The following is a 17,582-nucleotide window of genomic DNA, read 5'->3' as shown; positions in this document are numbered from 1 at the left end:
GAGCCCCTCCACACCAGGGCCAGGGGCTCCAACACCCCCTTATCCAGTTTCTCTCTCTGCCACACGTCATAATATTATTGGCTGGAGCCCCCACTCGCGCCCCCATTAGAGCCCCCCACACCCCTCAGCCTTAGAAAGGAAGTGCTAAAACCACTCGACCAATACCCCTGATTGAGATGAAATTCCTTTATTCCTTTAATATATATATATATAGATATATATCAGATTTGGTTCTTTTCAAAAGTATTTTTAGGGCGAGAAGTGATCAGAACCAATCATAATTTTTCTTCTTATTTATTTAATTACTAATTATAAGGGCATGTTAGTCAAATGAACAATTTTTTTTTTTTGTGGTAACTATCAATTACTATTAGTAAGTTACAAAACAGAATGTTGTAACTTCAATTTTATTTGAATATTAACCTGTATTTACTTTATTTTGTTTGTTAGATGACACATATATCTTGCATGAATTTTTAATAACTATTATAAAATTATCGAAATTATCGTGTATATTCCAATTATATGAAACTCATACGTACGCCATACACCTTATGAATGTATGTATTTACATAATTACATACGCATGTACATACGTAGGCACGTAGGTACCTACGCACGTACATTGGCATGTAGGTATATCTGCACATGGAGACGTAGGTAGGTACGCACCTACATATGTATGTGTGTACGTAGGGGCATACACACGTAGGGACGTACCTACGTCCCTACGTGTGTACGTACGTACCTACACTTCATATGGATACAAGAGGTTTTTACCAATTTCTTCATTGTACACCTGTAAATAACAAGATATTCATCATCCATAAGATTAGATGAAGCATTTGTTAGCCTTCAAAATTATAGTACACCAAAAATATTAAATGATTTTCAAAAGAGAGATTTAGTTGTGGCTTTAATAGGAAGATTTAATTGACTAGTTAAGTAATTATGAGTACACATTTGTATTTAATGATGGTATATAAAAATTACTAGCATATCCTTTTTGATATTAAAGTTCATTAAAATGGTGAAAATAAATTACAAGAGTGTCATTTTGAGTAATGACCGTTGATCAAACAAAATCAATGGATGAGATTCACTTATCGCACTTCTCGCTGTAATATCACTTCTCGCAAGATCCATCCCATGTATGTATCTTCATATATATATATATATATATATATATATATATATATATATATATATATATATGGTAGGGTTAACGTAAAAAACAACAGTTTTGTGAGAAATATAAGAAGAAATCCAGGCCTTTGTATCTAGAATCTAGTGGTTGAGAATGGTAGTTTCTAAGACCATTATAGTGTCCTATTTACATGGTATAGTTTTTTATTTAGATGAGTTGATTTATTTTAAAACCTTCTTACACTTTTCACAAAATAATTGTTTTTTATTTGAACCATCTTCTATATATATATATATATAAATGCCGATTAGAGATCTTGATATGCTGCCATTGAAAAATATTTATTTAGTATTTGAAGAAGCAGCGCATCTCATTTACTAATTTTATTAATTTAATTGGAGCATTGATGCAACAAGTTCTCCGTTCTCAATTGACGTTAGATGCCTACTCGAGACTTCTGCCAAAAAGATATGTATATGGTAATGACAGTAGGTTTGGATAGGGAAGGAAAGATGGGATAGAGAATGAAACAGTTTTGTGAAAATTATTTTTAAATTCAGTTTAATTAAAACTGCGTCGTTTTGATAGGTTTTGCGTCTAAGTTCAGACGTCCAACAACACCACACTATCCCCAACATTTAAACATGTAGTAAAAGTTGGTGTTTGGGTTTATTTTTAAGGATAATTACATATTTCTTTTAAACTATCCTTAAATGCATATATGCTCAACCAAAAATTTAATGATATTTTCCCATTTTTATTAAATTTTCAAACACGATAAGTTGCCCTTAAAAATAAAAAATAGCACCCTAATGATAACTGGTTTATAAATTATTTTTACTAGTAATGTTAATTAACTTCATGATGCATATAAATTAATATATATATATATATATATATATATATATATATAACTATTTAAACATATAAAGAATAGTATATTCTTGCATTTCAACCAGATATTTTCTAAGTTAAAATAATACACTTAACTTTAATATTAGGAGCGCTTCATAGATCGTTTTCGTGGGTTGTTACGTATAGGGATGGTAGCGGGACAGGTATAAGTAATATCAGTCTCATGTCGGGTTGTAAAACCATGTATCATGTCCACCAAATACTTATCCACTGTTGGGCATGCTCGTAGAGATCAAATTTACCTATTAATTTGTTAAAAAAATATACTCATTGAGATAACAATATTTATTACTTTCATTCTTATTTACTATAAATATATTTTGTTTTTAACTATAGGTCAAGGTATTTTACATATATTTTTTTCTTCCTAACCCGATAATATGCTAATCGCAGAACTTCATTTTATATTAAATGAAACTACTATGAATGAAGCATTACTAGGCAAAAATTTTGGTAAAATTAAAAATTTCAGGTTTATAATTATGATAAACGTGTATAAGATTTCAGGTAATCGGGTTATGTATTGTCTGTCCCATAGCTGTAAAATATCTTTTTGATCCTATACCCGGTCATGTAACCAGATACCAGTCCGAAAACCCATATTGTAGTTTTGAAATTCGAGCATTCAACTTGAATTGAGGTTTTTTTGTTATTCATTGGCAGATCATATCTGGCTCGAACTAACAGATAAGAATCTAAAATCTTGTCAAATATATGAATTTGAACAAAGAATAAATATTCACAAGTTAACACAAACATAATGTCTTTAACTTAATAACATACATTTTAATCATGTATTGTTAATTTTACAACTAATTATATAAACATATGTATATAAAAACATGATTAAACTGTAAAAAGCAAATGCTAATTTCTTTTTTAACCTTTAAACTTGATGTATAGAATACCCAGTGACGGATTCAGAAATATTTTTCAGGTGGTGCACTATGTTTATATGCTTTAATTTTATAGAGTCGGATATAAAAAATTATGGGTCGGTTTGAGGTTTGGGTCAGTTCGATGGTTCGGGCAAAGTTCATTACGTAATAAAATACGATAAAATAATAAAAGAGACATTGTCATTAGAAATTAAAAAACACATAATATAAAATACAATAGTCTTTACGTATTAAAAAACTAACAAATTAAAACTAAAATTTAACAAATGACTTACCATTTAACAACATCAAGACTAATTAACAAGAACAATTAGCATTAACAAATGAATGTGAACTTACCTTCAAAGTGGGAGGATTCGAGCTTTGAGGAAGAGTAGAAGGCAGAAGGTGGGTTGTCGGAAGGAAAAACAGCAGGCAGCGGCGGTAGTCGGAGAACGGCTATGGTATGGTAGGCTGGTAGCCGTGTGCGTGAGTTTAAAGGGGAGAGAGGCAGCGTAGTTGTGTACTGTGTGTTTTATAAAACCCTAAATTGATATAAGACTATGTGTAGTGGTTTTAACTAAATATTTAGTTAAAATGTCACCAAGGCGTCATGCAGGCAAAAATGAATTCACTAAAGCCCATCTTAAATTAAGTGTAGTAGTTTTAACTTTTAAGTTTTAACCAATTGCAATTATTACTCAATCACTTTTTTTATTTGCTTAGTATTTACAAACATAGTAATTTTAATAATAAAACCACACAATAAATTTCTAGAACATTTTAATAAAATAAATATTACAAGCACATAAGAAAAAAATAATCTTGATAAAATTCGCGATACATATGTTTACTTAAAGTGGGTTATTTGGGTCGAAAGCATTCATCGCGGGTGTGCTTTGGTTGTTCGGATTCATAATTGCAAGAGAGAGATGTAGAGCATATATAGTTCGGTATTTTTGGTGTGGTGAAAATAGTTAAGGTTATTGGTGTATATTGTGTAAAAATTGTAATTTTTTATTTTTATTTTTTTAATCTCCAAAATAAGTCTTAACAGAATGAAGATTTTGGAATTAAATTTTTTCTCTTTCTCTTTTGAACACCCAACGGATTGTTTCTTTAGAATTCAAAATTATAATTTATCTTTGTAATTTTTCTTCAATCAATGATTGCTTATTTAATTTCCATAAAAGAAAGTTATCGATTGCAAGGTAATAGCACCGCTAATGACATGGTGGAGAAAATTTATAAACAGGCAGTCTAAGGGCATAATGCTGAATTAAGACGAAAAAAAATCCAAAATATTCGCCTGAAAATCGGAACTGAACTTGTGACCTTAAGTTTACAAAACCAACTGCTTACCAGCTACACCAGTTCTTATAACATAAACAAGGTGGTTTTTTCCTAATTTATAATGTGGTTCCTCTAATATTTTATATATAAAAATACACTATTATTTTGAAACTCAGGTGGTTCCGAGGAACCACCCGTTTCTTATATGGATCCGCCCCTGAGAATACCAAGACATAACATAGAACACAATTTAAAAATTATGAAAAAATGTGTCTTAAAGAAATCCGCGACCCACGGGTTAATTTGACCGAAACTAACCTGCATTCATTTATTTAGACTAATTTCCAAAGCACGAACTTCGTGCTAGGTTTATGCCAATTAAGAATTTAGACCCGCATCTGAAACCGGTATATTTGTATTTAATATCACAATTTAAGATAGTTATTTTATAAAACAAATCAAAACCCCAATGTCAAATATGACTCCATTTTTTTCTATTTTTTGAATATGAATGGCAACGTATTTTTTTTATTTTTATTTTTATTTTTTTCATATTTGGAGTTTCAAATTTAATCCCTTTATTTCAATAATTACATAACACGGTATAATTAAATACTGAGTTATTTTATTTCAGGAATGGGAGTCATAATTTAATACCATGAGTTACCACTTTTGTGGAAAAAAGGGTTCAGTTTATAATTAAAAGTGTGCAAACAAGTAATTATTTTAACTTTTCTACAAAAATAAAAATTTTATCTTCGTAAATTGACTTTTTTGAAGTGTCATTTTGTTCACTTTGTTTTTATCTGCGATAATAACGAGTTTTAAAATTGAGAATGCTTACTCCATGCAACTCAGATTATTTGAGTTGATGGAAAAAAGTTTATGAACCTATTATTTTAATTTAATTTACGTTAAAGCATATGTGCGTGTGTTAATTAAGTTAATTAATGAAAAAGAAGAAATAATGACTATTTATCTTTTGAATGACACAATGAGTAGTTTACTTAAATATAATGCAAAACTATATAAAAAGATACATAAGAAAAATGAAAATATGATTCAGTTTATAATTAAAAGTGTGCAAACAAGTAATTATTTTAACTTTTCTACAAAAATAAAAATTTTATCTTCGTAAATTGACTTTTTTGAAGTGTCATTTTGTTCACTTTGTTTTTATCTGCGATAATAACGAGTTTTAAAATTGAGAATGCTTACTCCATGCAACTCAGATTATTTGAGTTGATGGAAAAAAGTTTATGAACCTATTATTTTAATTTAATTTACGTTAAAGCATATGTGCGTGTGTTAATTAAGTTAATTAATGAAAAAGAAGAAATAATGACTATTTATCTTTTGAATGACACAATGAGTAGTTTACTTAAATATAATGCAAAACTATATAAAAAGATACATAAGAAAAATGAAAATATGATCAAACTTGCATTAAAATCCGACTTTTATATCTTTTTAGTTAAAACGCCTTAAACAATAGAGATGGCAGACTTGAAAATTTAGATGCAACGTGCTTTAATATTGTCGTGCTATTTATGATAAATAGCTTTGCCTCTTTTACTTTTTCTTAACATCAACTTTCATTAAAAACAAAATCTAGAGATAGCAAGATGCTACGCTAGGCGAAAAAAAAAAACCCGACGGTTTATTACAAATGAACACAAAAGGGAAAAATTCACATTTATAGTTTAAAATCATGCCAATCCTCACATTTCAAAAAAATCTTATTTGGCTTTGGTTTGATTCATATAAAACTCAGCTCTTTATGTCACTCGTAAATCTATTTTTGTTGGTGCATAATGTCAGTAGTTCATAGTCTAGTGTCTGTAATCGAGTCTGTAATGATTAGTTATGTTTTATATGTCTTAAGCGAAGTTACTGACAAGTTCGCTGTTTAGGCGAACTTGTTAGTCAAGCGAAGTTATGGACAACTTCGCCTGAACATGCCAGGCGAAGTTGTCGTGTATTTAAATAGGTTACGGTTTTGTTTGAGTGGAGTTGTTGAAACAGTTGTTAGTTGAACGATAGTTGAACCAGAGAGTTCGGGTCTGTAATAGTGATATCGTATCACATGTTTTGGTTATAATATAACGTGTTTGTTTATCGTATCGTGTTTGATCTATTCGTGTCTTCTACGCTCGTAACGACCTACGCAGGGATTCCGCACCTACGTAGATCGAGATATCTCGTGTTGATCCGTCAAGGGAACCTACAATTGGTATCAGAGCATTTGCTCGATTGTGTGGTTCGGGATATTCACGCGGGTGTAGAAATCGTCCCGTTTCGACTATTCGCGGGACGTGTTTTCTGTGTTTTTGTGTCAATCTTACCTGCTACCATCGTATTCAACCTTTTACACCGTCAAAAACCTCGAAAAATCCAGATTCCAGATCTGCAGAAACTTCGTGTTCATCAGGCGAAGTTGCCGTCACTGTTCGTAGGGTTTCGGCGAAGATATAAGGTTAAGCGAAGTTATCCACAACTTCGCCTACCTTCTCAAGTTCGCCTAACTCAAGCGAAGTTCTCTACAACCTCGCCTACTTCCTAAGTTCGCTTACCCTAAGCGAAGTTACACTCAACTTCGCCAAGTCACGCGAATTTAAGAAAGATCCAGCGAAGTTAAGACTTAAGCGAAGTTATCCGTAACTTCGCCTACAGTATTTATCGGAAAAAAAAAAAAAAATTCGGGTTTCTTAGTTTTCGAGAAAGATGTCATCAATTAACATCTCTGAGTTAGTAAAGATGGAAGTAGAAGCAGGCTCAGCTACAAAAGCACCAAGGTTGCTGAAGGGAACCGATTTCGTTGCATGGAAGGATCGGTTCGAACAATATGTCAAGTACCAGGATGCAAAGATGTGGGTATGCATCCAGGATGGTTATATTCCACCAACTATGGAGTACGAAGGTCGTGATCAGATCAAGAAGTACAGCAAAATGGAAGATGAAGAGAAAAAGATGTATGAGGCCGAGAGCAAGGCTCATGCTGCTATCACTATGGCTCTTCCACAAGAGATCCTTCATACGTTTAGAAAGTACAAGACAGCAAGAGAGCTTTGGGAAGCTCTTGAGAACCGGTTTGAAGGAAATGTGGGAATTCGTGCTTCGAAGATCAAATTGCTCAAAACCCAGTTCTCAGTCTTCAAGTATTTGAAGAATGAATCTCTAGATGATATCATCACCCGATATTATCATCTGATGACTGAACTGAGCAACTATTCAATTTCTTACCAAGAAGAAGAGATAGTTGAGAAGCTTCTTGATGCTCTCCCACCAAAATGGGAGATGTACACGGTGCTGATGAGGGAAGACAAAGACTTTCCCCAATATGATCTGCAAACGGCAGTCAACAAGCTCCGAACCTTTGAGCTTAACATGGTTAGAAAGGAGACACCTACGGATCAGGTTCAAGATCCAGGTATGTATGGTGCTAAAGTCAACTCTAGCTCAGGTTCGAAGACTGAATCAGCTGCCTACTACTCGAAGGGAGAGTCGGGTGCCAACTCATCACATGAGGGGCATGTGTCAGTCAACACGAATGGTGATGTTTGCTTTGTAGCAGGTGGATCTAGTGCTTCTAAACCGCAAGCAAGCAAGAGTAGTTGCTCTCCAAGTATTCCGAGCAACAACTACTCTAAGATGCCTATGAGTGTCAAATCTGCTGAAGAGCAGGTTGCTCTCTATGCTTCTTTTATTGCTTCCTATGAGAACTACATTCAGGGGAAGATTGTTGATCCAGCTATGTTGGATGAAGACTATGACCAGATTGATGCTGATGATATGGAAGAAATGGATCTGCAATGGCAGATGGCTATGATCGTGAGAAGAGTGAAACGGTTTATGAAAAAGACCGGAAGAAAGTTTGTCGGTGGAAGGCCAGGGTTTGACAAGACGAAGGTAAGATGCTACAACTGTCAGCAAAACGGTCACTTTGCTAAGGAGTGCAGAAATGAGCGTGTAGAACGTGGTCAAGGCAAGTCTACACAGCATAATGGGGGTAGTAAAGATTATAGTGCTATGATTTCCAGAGAAGATGGTGAATACAACTGGAACCTGCATTCTGAAGAAACTTTCGAACAGGCCAATTTGGCGAAGGTTGAAACTGAAGGAAATGAGAAGGTTACCGGAGAAGAAAAAGCTCTCATGGCAGATTTTAAAGACCAGCTCTCCGAGGTATGTTCTAAACCTACTTGTTCTAAATGTGAAAACTTGTCTGAGCAATTAGCAACTATAACTGATCAGTATGTTGGTTTGGATGCTGAGTTTAAAACTTTAAAAGAAGATCATCACTTTACTAAAGCAAGAGAAAATAGCTATAAAGTTAAAATAAAAGCTTGTGAAAAGGATATTAAAAGTCTAAAAACAAAACTTGCTGAAAAAATACAAGTGATTGATCTAAGCTATGAAGTTTTGGAAGAAAAAACCAAGCTAATAGCTGAAAGAGAAAAACAGATTGCTGATCACCAGGTGAAAGTGGTGGAACTGAATAGAAAACTTGAGCAGTTCAGAAATTCCTCTGCTATTCTTGATCACCTTGTTAGTGATCAAGGTTCCTCTGTTAAGAGGGGAGGAATTGGTTATCATGAGGTTCCACCACCTTATAATCACAATTACACTTTTAATCCTAGTGTTCAGAAATCTGTTGACTTTGAGGTTGCTCAGACAGTTCCTATTCCAGTTACTACTAAAGAACCAGAAGTTAGTAAGCCTGTTGCAAGTGTTAAAATTTCTGCTCCGAGTCCTGTCTCATCTAACTCGGACAAGTCTTCTGAGTTGAGTGAGACAAATCAAGAAGAAGTATTACCAAAAAGTGGAGAGATAAAGAAAACATCTGAAAAGAAATCTCCGCTAAACCCGTATGTCCCACCTTATGTGAGACAAACGGGCGGTAATAATGCCTCGACATCTAAAACACCTGTTGATAAAAAGGTTGAACATAGGTGTTGTTTTAGGTGTAATCAATTAGGGCACCTAGTTGCAGATTGCCCTTTGAAGCAGAGATTCAGAGGTGTGAGGCCTACTAAAACTGAGAATAAGTCTAATGGTAATCATAATACTGGTAAAAATGAAAACCATTCAAAATTCAGAAATGTGACAAATTCAGGTTTTCAAAGAAACCAATCTCAGTTTTACACTGCTAATAACCAAACCACAAGCTATAATTCTTTCAATTCACAAAGGTTTGGAAGGCCTCACAATCAATCTACAAGGAGGTATACTAATAGGACTCACAGAAATAATTATAAAGAGACTAACTTTGGAAAGCCAAAGTTCGGGATGTACAGATCCAAGACCAATTGGTCTTGGGTCCCTAGATTCTAATCTTTTGCTTTAATCGTGCAGGAACAGTTGAACAGGGCTGCCAATAATCTTTGGGTTGTGGATAGCGGCTGTTCCCGGCACATGACGGGTACTTGTTACACGATTTGAAACCTGTTCAAGGAGGGAGAGTGAGCTTTGCAGGAGAAAGTGGAGGCAAGATTACAGGAATGGGAACGGTGTCTAATGGAAAGATGACTCTAGAAAAAGTAAACTTTGTCGAAGAATTGAAGCACAATCTGCTGAGTGTGTCGCAGATCTGTGATAAGGAGTACACCGTACATTTTACAAAGAATGAGGCGATTGTGTTACATCCTGGTTTTCAGATACCAGAGGAGTGGATTGTGATGAAGGCTCCACGTGATAGAAATACGTATATTATGGATATGAGGTCGACTGAAATGGCCACGGAAGAATCATGCCTTATGACAAAAGCGAGCGAATCGGAGTCCGAATTGTGGCATAGGAGAATGGGGCACATTCATCTTCGGAAGATGAACCACATTGTCAAGAATGGACTTGTGCTGGGTGTTCCCTTGAAAAGTTTCAACTTTGAAGACAAATGTCTACCGTGCAAGAAGGGAAAACAGCACAAGAAATCCCATCACACCAAGAAAGTCAATTCTATTGTCAGTACTCTAGAATTGCTTCACATGGATCTCTTCGGTCCCGTGAATGCAAAAAGTCTAGGAGGTACTTCTTATTGCTTGGTGATCACTGATGATTACTCACGATATTCGTGGGTATATTTCCTGAAATCAAAAGATGAAACGGCTCAGATGGTGAAGAATTTGATTACCAAAGTTGAGAACGTTATGGATAAAAGGGTTAAGTTCATCAGGAGTGACAATGGAACGGAGTTCAAGAATTTTGAAATGGAGATCTTCTGCCTTCAGAAAGGGATTGAGCACCAGTACAGCGCTCCGTATACTCCGCAACAGAATGGAGTGGCTGAGAGGAAGAATAGAACGTTAATTGAAGGAGCCAGAACTATGCTGGCTGATTCGAAGCTTCCTGTGGTGTTCTGGGCTGAAGCTGTTGCTACAGCCTGTTATATCCTGAATAGAGTCTTGACTGTTAAAAGACTTAATAAAACGTGTTATGAGCTTATGCATGGGAGGAAGCCCAACTTGAGTGGTCTTGAACCATTCGGGTCCCCTTGTTCGATTTTAAAGATGAATTCTAAATTTGGTGAAGTAGCCGATGAAGGAATCTTAGTCGGTTATGTTGTTGGGACTCCCAACAGACGTGTCTTTAATACATCGACCGGCAAGGTTGAGGTGGTGTGTAACATCGATATCACAAGTTACCAACCGCCAAAACCAAGCAACGGACCTGCTGAGTTTTTCGACTATGTTAGACTTTTTAAGTCTTTTAATATACCGGTTTTGGATAGTGCAGAAGAAGAAGAGAGAGTTGCTACGAAGATGATCCTTGATGAGGAAGAAAATCTAGTGCAAAGACAGCTATTTGAAAAATGTCAACCTTCCTCATCAAATGCAATCGATACCCCTGCTGCCTCTCCTGAAGAAGAATTTTTCAATCTGTTTCACTCTCAGCAAGAAACAACCATTGACGAGCTCTCTTCTAACTTGGAAGACAATTTGCATGTCGGTTCTGTTCCGACCACGAGAATTCATAAAGATCACCCTTTGGAGAATGTGATTGGTGATGTGTCCTCCGGTGTACAAACAAGACGTAGCTTGAATGAGCACTCCTGTGTTTACACAAGCATTAAGGAGACAGGCATAATCAACGAATGCTTGTACACCTGCTTTATCAGCCAGATTGAACCAAAGAATTATCAAATGGCTCTAAAGGACAGCTCGTGGGTCGAAGCCATGCAAGAAGAGCTGGCTCAATTCAAGAAAATGGAAGTTTGGACTTTGGTTGAAAAACCAAAGAATGTGCATGCGATAGGCACAAAATGGGTTTTTAAGTGCAAGAGAGATGAGAAAGGGATTATTATAAGAAACAAGGCGAGGCTAGTCGTTAAAGGTTTTAATCAACAAGAGGGATTGATTATAATGAAGTGTTCGCTCCTGTGGCAAGATTGGAAGCCATTAGATTGTTTTTGGCATTTGCTGCTTATAAGAAGATGAAGGTATTTCAGTTGGATGTGAAAAGTGCGTTTCTAAATGGGAAAGTTGATGAGGTTGTGTATGTTGAGCAACCTCCGGGTTTTCCTGACCCAGACTTTCCTGATCACGTGTACAAGTTAAGCAAGGCGTTGTATGGACTACATCAGGCACCTTGTGCCTGGTACTCAACCTTATCAGATTACTTGCTTGAAAATGGGTTTGAAAGAGGGAAGATAGATAGCACGTTGTTCGTCAAGAGAGAAGGAAGCGACTTCCTGCTGGTGCAAGTCTACGTGGATGACATTATCTTTGCTGCATCACAAGTCTCCATGTGTCAGGAGTTTGAGGCCGTCATGAAGAAAAGGTTTGAAATGAGTGCTATGGGTGAACTAACTTTCTTTTTAGGATTGCAGGTTGATCAGAAGAAGGATGGGATGTTCATTCATCAGACCAAGTATGTCCATGATGTGCTCAAACGTTTCAAGATGGAGGACAGCACTCCATTTGATACTCCAATCTGCGTCAACCATAAGTTGGGTGCTGAGACAGACAATGACGCAGATGTGGACCCAACTCAGTATCGGGCTATTATAGGTTCTTTAATGTACTTAACTGCTTCTAGGCCTGATATTATGTTTGCAGTTTGTCTTTGTGCTCGTTTTCAGGCAAACCCAAAGGAATCTCACATGAAGGGTGTGAAGAGGATCTTGCGGTATCTCAAAGGCAAACCTAAGCTGGGGTTGTGGTACGCGAAGGGAGGAGACTTGGAGCTAGTCGCTTACACAGATTCTGATTATGGAGGGTGCAATCAGAGTCGGAAGTCAACAACTGGAGGATGTCAGTTTCTAGGTGGCAGATTGGTGTCGTGGCAATGCAAGAAGCAGACTTCAGTCGCAATTTCAACATGTGAGGCAGAATACATGGCAGCATCCAACTGCTGCTCCCAGGTTCTGTGGATCCAACAACAGTTGCGCGACTATGGTCTGAATTTCTTACTTACTCCTATTTGCATTGATAACACAGCTGCTATCTCAGTAACTAACAATCCCGTGAAGCACAGTAAAACTAAACATATTGACATACGTCATCATTTTATACGGGATTGTGCTGAGAAGAAACTGATTGTGCTTGAAAAGGTGGATACACTTGATAATTTCGCTGATTTATATACTAAAACGTTTGACAAATCAAGATTTCAAAACCTTATTGAGCTGAATGGGATGATCAATCCCGAGTAACCATGCTTTGTGTTTAATTAAAAAAAAAAAAACCGTCACTATCGCTGAGAATTATGTCGGTTGCCTCAGTTTGAAGGACATGTCTTAGGATATGTTTGGTCCTCATTTCTACTTGTAGAATATAAGGATAGCCATTAACCAGATGACTGAAAGTGACCGGGGCGGTTTATGATGAGTTTTCATTTTTTTCGCTTAAAATTAGTCGATCATACTTAGTTCGAAGGACACATACTAGTATGTGGTCGGTCCAGCTGATCCATTGGATCTTCGGGATAGCCGTTGACCTGAAGACTTTGATTAGGTCGGGGCGATAGAAGTTAAATTTTTCTTTTAGGGAACTGAAATTATTTTTCAAGTCTACTACTTCGTAAGAAGTTCGTTTGCTATGTTTAACAGAAAATTGATCCAACCTTGGAAAATGATAGATATACTGATTCTGTGTGCTTAACTAGTGAAGTTATTAGGCTTAAAAGGCTTAAGAACAGTAATTGTATGTCATGGTAGCTTTTTATGGTGCGTAAAAGTAGATGTGATACAAACTAAATCTACTCGATTTTACGTGGAAACTCCTTAAGAGTTTTGCATGTCTTCATATATATCTTTCCGAATGATAGGCAGAAAAGCGATTACCCAGTCATACACGAGCCCGTAAGTGTTCTGATTCTCGTAAAGATAGTGTGTGAAGAAACTGCAGTGATGCAGATTCGGGACTTGCAGTTGTTTACTACTCTGAAGTCTATGTAAATGTTTATCATAAAAAAAAAAAAAAACCCTTATGAGTAATTGAAACATTCTAGAGCTGACAATGTCAAGACTTCTCAATCATGGAGTAAGAAAGAGAACGGGAAGCAGATAAAGAGTACTTGCAAACTTAATCAGACACTATGGGTCGAAGTCAATTCGGGGTGACTTGGGGAAAGCCAAATACGCTTTGAGAATAGATAGGAGGCATCATAATCTCTGAGTTGTTGCCCACTTAATTTTTGAGCTTAATTGAACTTAACGCGTATCACAGAAACGATGAAAACCATCTTAAGTTATTTACCTGCCTACAACCTGTTTCTTTATGTCATAATACAGCTAAACACGGATCTATGTGACAGTCACGTAGTTAGTATGATTCCTGTTCGTATCTTTTCTAAAACGTAGTAGTCCCTATCTAGACTGAAATTTGATCCCTTGTACTTTAAATTTTTAAAAGTTTTTCCTATTTATGTAGTTGTTGATTTTATACTTGGTTACTTAGACTTGATCGTGTCATTTAATTCTTTAAGGAAGTTTTAAAACTTAATTGCAAATTGTTCAAATTATAGGGGTTGATTTTGTAAAATTTGATATATCGGCGAACTTGTGAATAACTTCGCCCTAGGCGAAGTTATCCACAACTTCGCCTGTATAACTCCGCCCCTATATAAAGGAATTTTTAAGGTCAACAGTTTCATAATTCTCAAAACCAGCGAACTTATCCTCCGAAATTCCAGCGAAGTTATCGATCTGAACTTATCGATCTTCTGTTGTTCTTATTTCGATTCCATTCCGTGATTCAAGGTGTGTAAGGTTTCTAGTATCGTATAATCAATGTTTTGAGGTTGATCATCGGTCGTTTCGACTCGATTATCGACCTCGTCTTCCGAAACCTTAAACACCCGATTTTCAAGCTTGATATTACGTGATAGTAATTTGCATGAACGTCTAGACCATCATAAAATCGAGTTTTACGGAGTCCACAATCGTTAAAATCACCAACTGCACGTCGTTTCGTAAACCTAACAGTCGCCGATTCAGATTCAGGCGAACTTAAGGATTAGGCGAAGTTATCCGTAACTTCGCCTGAGGCGATGTTGTGGTGAGGCGAAGTTATCATTAACTTCGCCTGGACCTTTTTACTTATTAGTTATTAGACGAACTTAAAGATGAAGCGAAGTTGTTCCCAACTTCGCCCCATCTTTAACTTCGCCTATACAGACTTTATCACAACTTCGCTCATGGTAACAAGCGAACTTGTGTTATGCCTTAACGTGTATCTAACTTGGTTCGTTTGTTGCAGATATGGCTGCTGTTGCTGGTGCTGGAGGTGCTGGTGGCGATGACGAGGGAGATAACCAGAGACAATTCTTCCCTGGGCATAATATGTATATTACGTTAGACCCAGAAGCGAGTGGTGTGGAGGATTACCGTGAAATCATCACTTTCCTCCTTCGCTCGCGGATATTCCACGCGATCACCACTACTCTGCCGATATCCTTACCCAATATTGAGGATTTTTGGCAGACGGTGGAATACGATTGCCGCGTTGAGCCCCCGGTTATGCGAGCAACCGTCAACAATCAAGAAGTTCAGTTCTCTTCTGAACAAATCCGGGCGGCTTTACGTTTCGGGAATGAGACCAGGGATGACCCGACGGACTTTGTGGCTCCTTTCCGAGATGGAGCGTTTTTACGGATGGGCTATTCGGGCCCGTTAGGCGATACACAAAAAAGGAAGGGTTTCCTACTCGATCAGTGGCGCTTCCTCATGCACGTAATGATTGTCTACATGTCAGGGAGGAAGGCGGGTACTGACGGGATGGGTGCGACCATGCAGTCGGCGATGACTGCTCTGACTTATAACAAACGTTATAGCTTCAGTCAGATGGTCTTCTATGAGATCGATAGACAAAGACGGGCAGTGGCGCGTGAGAGGTTCATTATGTATCCAAGATTCATCCAGATGATCTTGAACCATGTAGCTCCAAATCTACCTCAGCGCCGCCCGATCAGATACGTGGAGAGTGTGAACAAACGTATCTTCGCTCAGTGCAGGACATCGAGCGCGAGGAGCAAACCTGAGCTCCGTCCCAGGCATACTCCACTCTTTTGGTATTTAATCAACCCGAAGTATGTTCCTGCCAATGGGGACGAGTTCAGAGACCCTCGACCACAACAGGCAGGAGCACCTCAACATATACCTGCTGCGCCTGTTGTGTCACCGGAGGAGGAAGTGGACCTTGATGAAGTGTTTGGAGGTCAAGGCTACTTCGATATGGACCGAGTTGATCCTCAACAAGATGTACAGGTCTCGGTAGCACAAGTTTCGAGGGTGGATGTTACTAGAGCAGTTACGACAGTGGCTGACTCAGATGTTGATGAAGTAATGGATGAGGCAAGACGTATGATGGTGACTCGAGAAAGAACGTATGGGAAGAGAAAGAGGACGGATGACGACAGTGAGTCAGAAGAAGAAGAAGAAGAAGACATTCATAAGTTGATCAGACGTTCAAGAAGGGACAGGACAGGTGCAGGTATGGGAGCAGGTGAGAGTTCAAGAGTCGTACGTTTCGCTCCGCCCGCACTGTCAGGTATGTCGATTGTCCCTACATCAGTACAGGTTACAAGTTTAAGCGCCGCGGATGTTCCCGTGGTGGCTACATCATCTTCTTTTGGCATCCCATCTATCACTACTTTCCAGCTGACGACTCCGGAGATTATGTCTTTACCACCTCCAACTCTTACTCCTTCAGAGGTGGTTGCACAATTTGTTGAGTCGACAGTCGTTGCAACTGCAGGGTTGCCGGTCACGATACCACCTGCGGTTACGTCCACAGCTGCTTCTGATGTCCCGGTTTCATCGGAAATCCCTCCTCAGTACACTCACGATTTATCGCATATGAGGTTCGATTTCGATGCAACCCTATCAGACTCGGAAAGAATAGCTGCACTGGAACGGGTCGTGGCAGAGTAGTCAAGGGTGAATCTTATCCAGACCCAGGTTATTCAGCGCCTAGTAGCATAAAATCAACTACAGTCGTCCCTCCTGGTTGAACATGGAAAAATTATAGATGCTATGAAGGAGTTCTTGGCATCTCAGGGGGAGACGAGCTGTAAAGGCGACGAGCTCAGGAAAAAGAAGAGGAATGACAGAGACGATGATCCCAATGCATCGAAAGGTGCAGGTGGTGAGTTGCCAAGAACTACTCAAGCTCTTGGGACTTCCACAGCTCAGGGGGAGTCTGTAGGTGCAGCTGGCGGTTCTGGTGGTGATGAGGTGGTGATGGTAGATGACGAGGAGATGGGAGATGATGTGATCGATGCCTTGAAGGAATTAGATGATGATATGTTGGATGATGAGTTTATGTGTGAAGATGATGTTCTACCAGTCGAAGAGATTGAAAAGATTGGTGCTGAAATAGTGATTGAAGATGATGTTGAAGAGGGTGAAATAGTTGAGGAGAATGTTGAACACGAGATCCCTGAAGTTGAAAAGTTAGATGTATGTCAAGATACAGCAGGTGATAATACAGAATGGGAGGAGCAGCCTAGATGGAAGGAAGGCTATGCTCATTGGTTTATCAAAACTAAGAAGCCTGCTGTTCCAACCGTGTTCAAGAAAAGTTATAATATCAAAGGCTATGCTGAATCAAAGAAAGGAATTATCTGTTGGCTATATGATGAACAGTTAAAAGTGTTCGTGTTGAAAAGATATGATGGGATCCAATACTTTAAGAGGACGTTGAGATCTCTCAATACATTGCCTGAATGTGAGGTGAAGGATTTGGCTAGATTGGGGTTGATTAATAGAAGCAACGACAACATGGCCAGAGTTATTGGGAAGATCGTGTGGAAAGAAAGTATTAAAGAAAAGAAGTTTGAGTTATTAAAGCCACAGAAGGAAAAGCTAGTGGAAGATAAGGAAAGAGGAATGAGAGCAGATGGCAAGCCAT

This window comes from Bidens hawaiensis, unplaced genomic scaffold, assembly GCF_021521415.1.
Source record: "Bidens hawaiensis isolate Kalapana, Puna unplaced genomic scaffold, B.hawaiensis_p1.1 tig00006773_1, whole genome shotgun sequence".
Lineage (NCBI taxonomy): Eukaryota > Viridiplantae > Streptophyta > Magnoliopsida > Asterales > Asteraceae > Bidens > Bidens hawaiensis.
The sequence above is the reverse complement of the archived record's forward strand: the minus strand, read 5'-3'. Positions refer to the sequence as shown.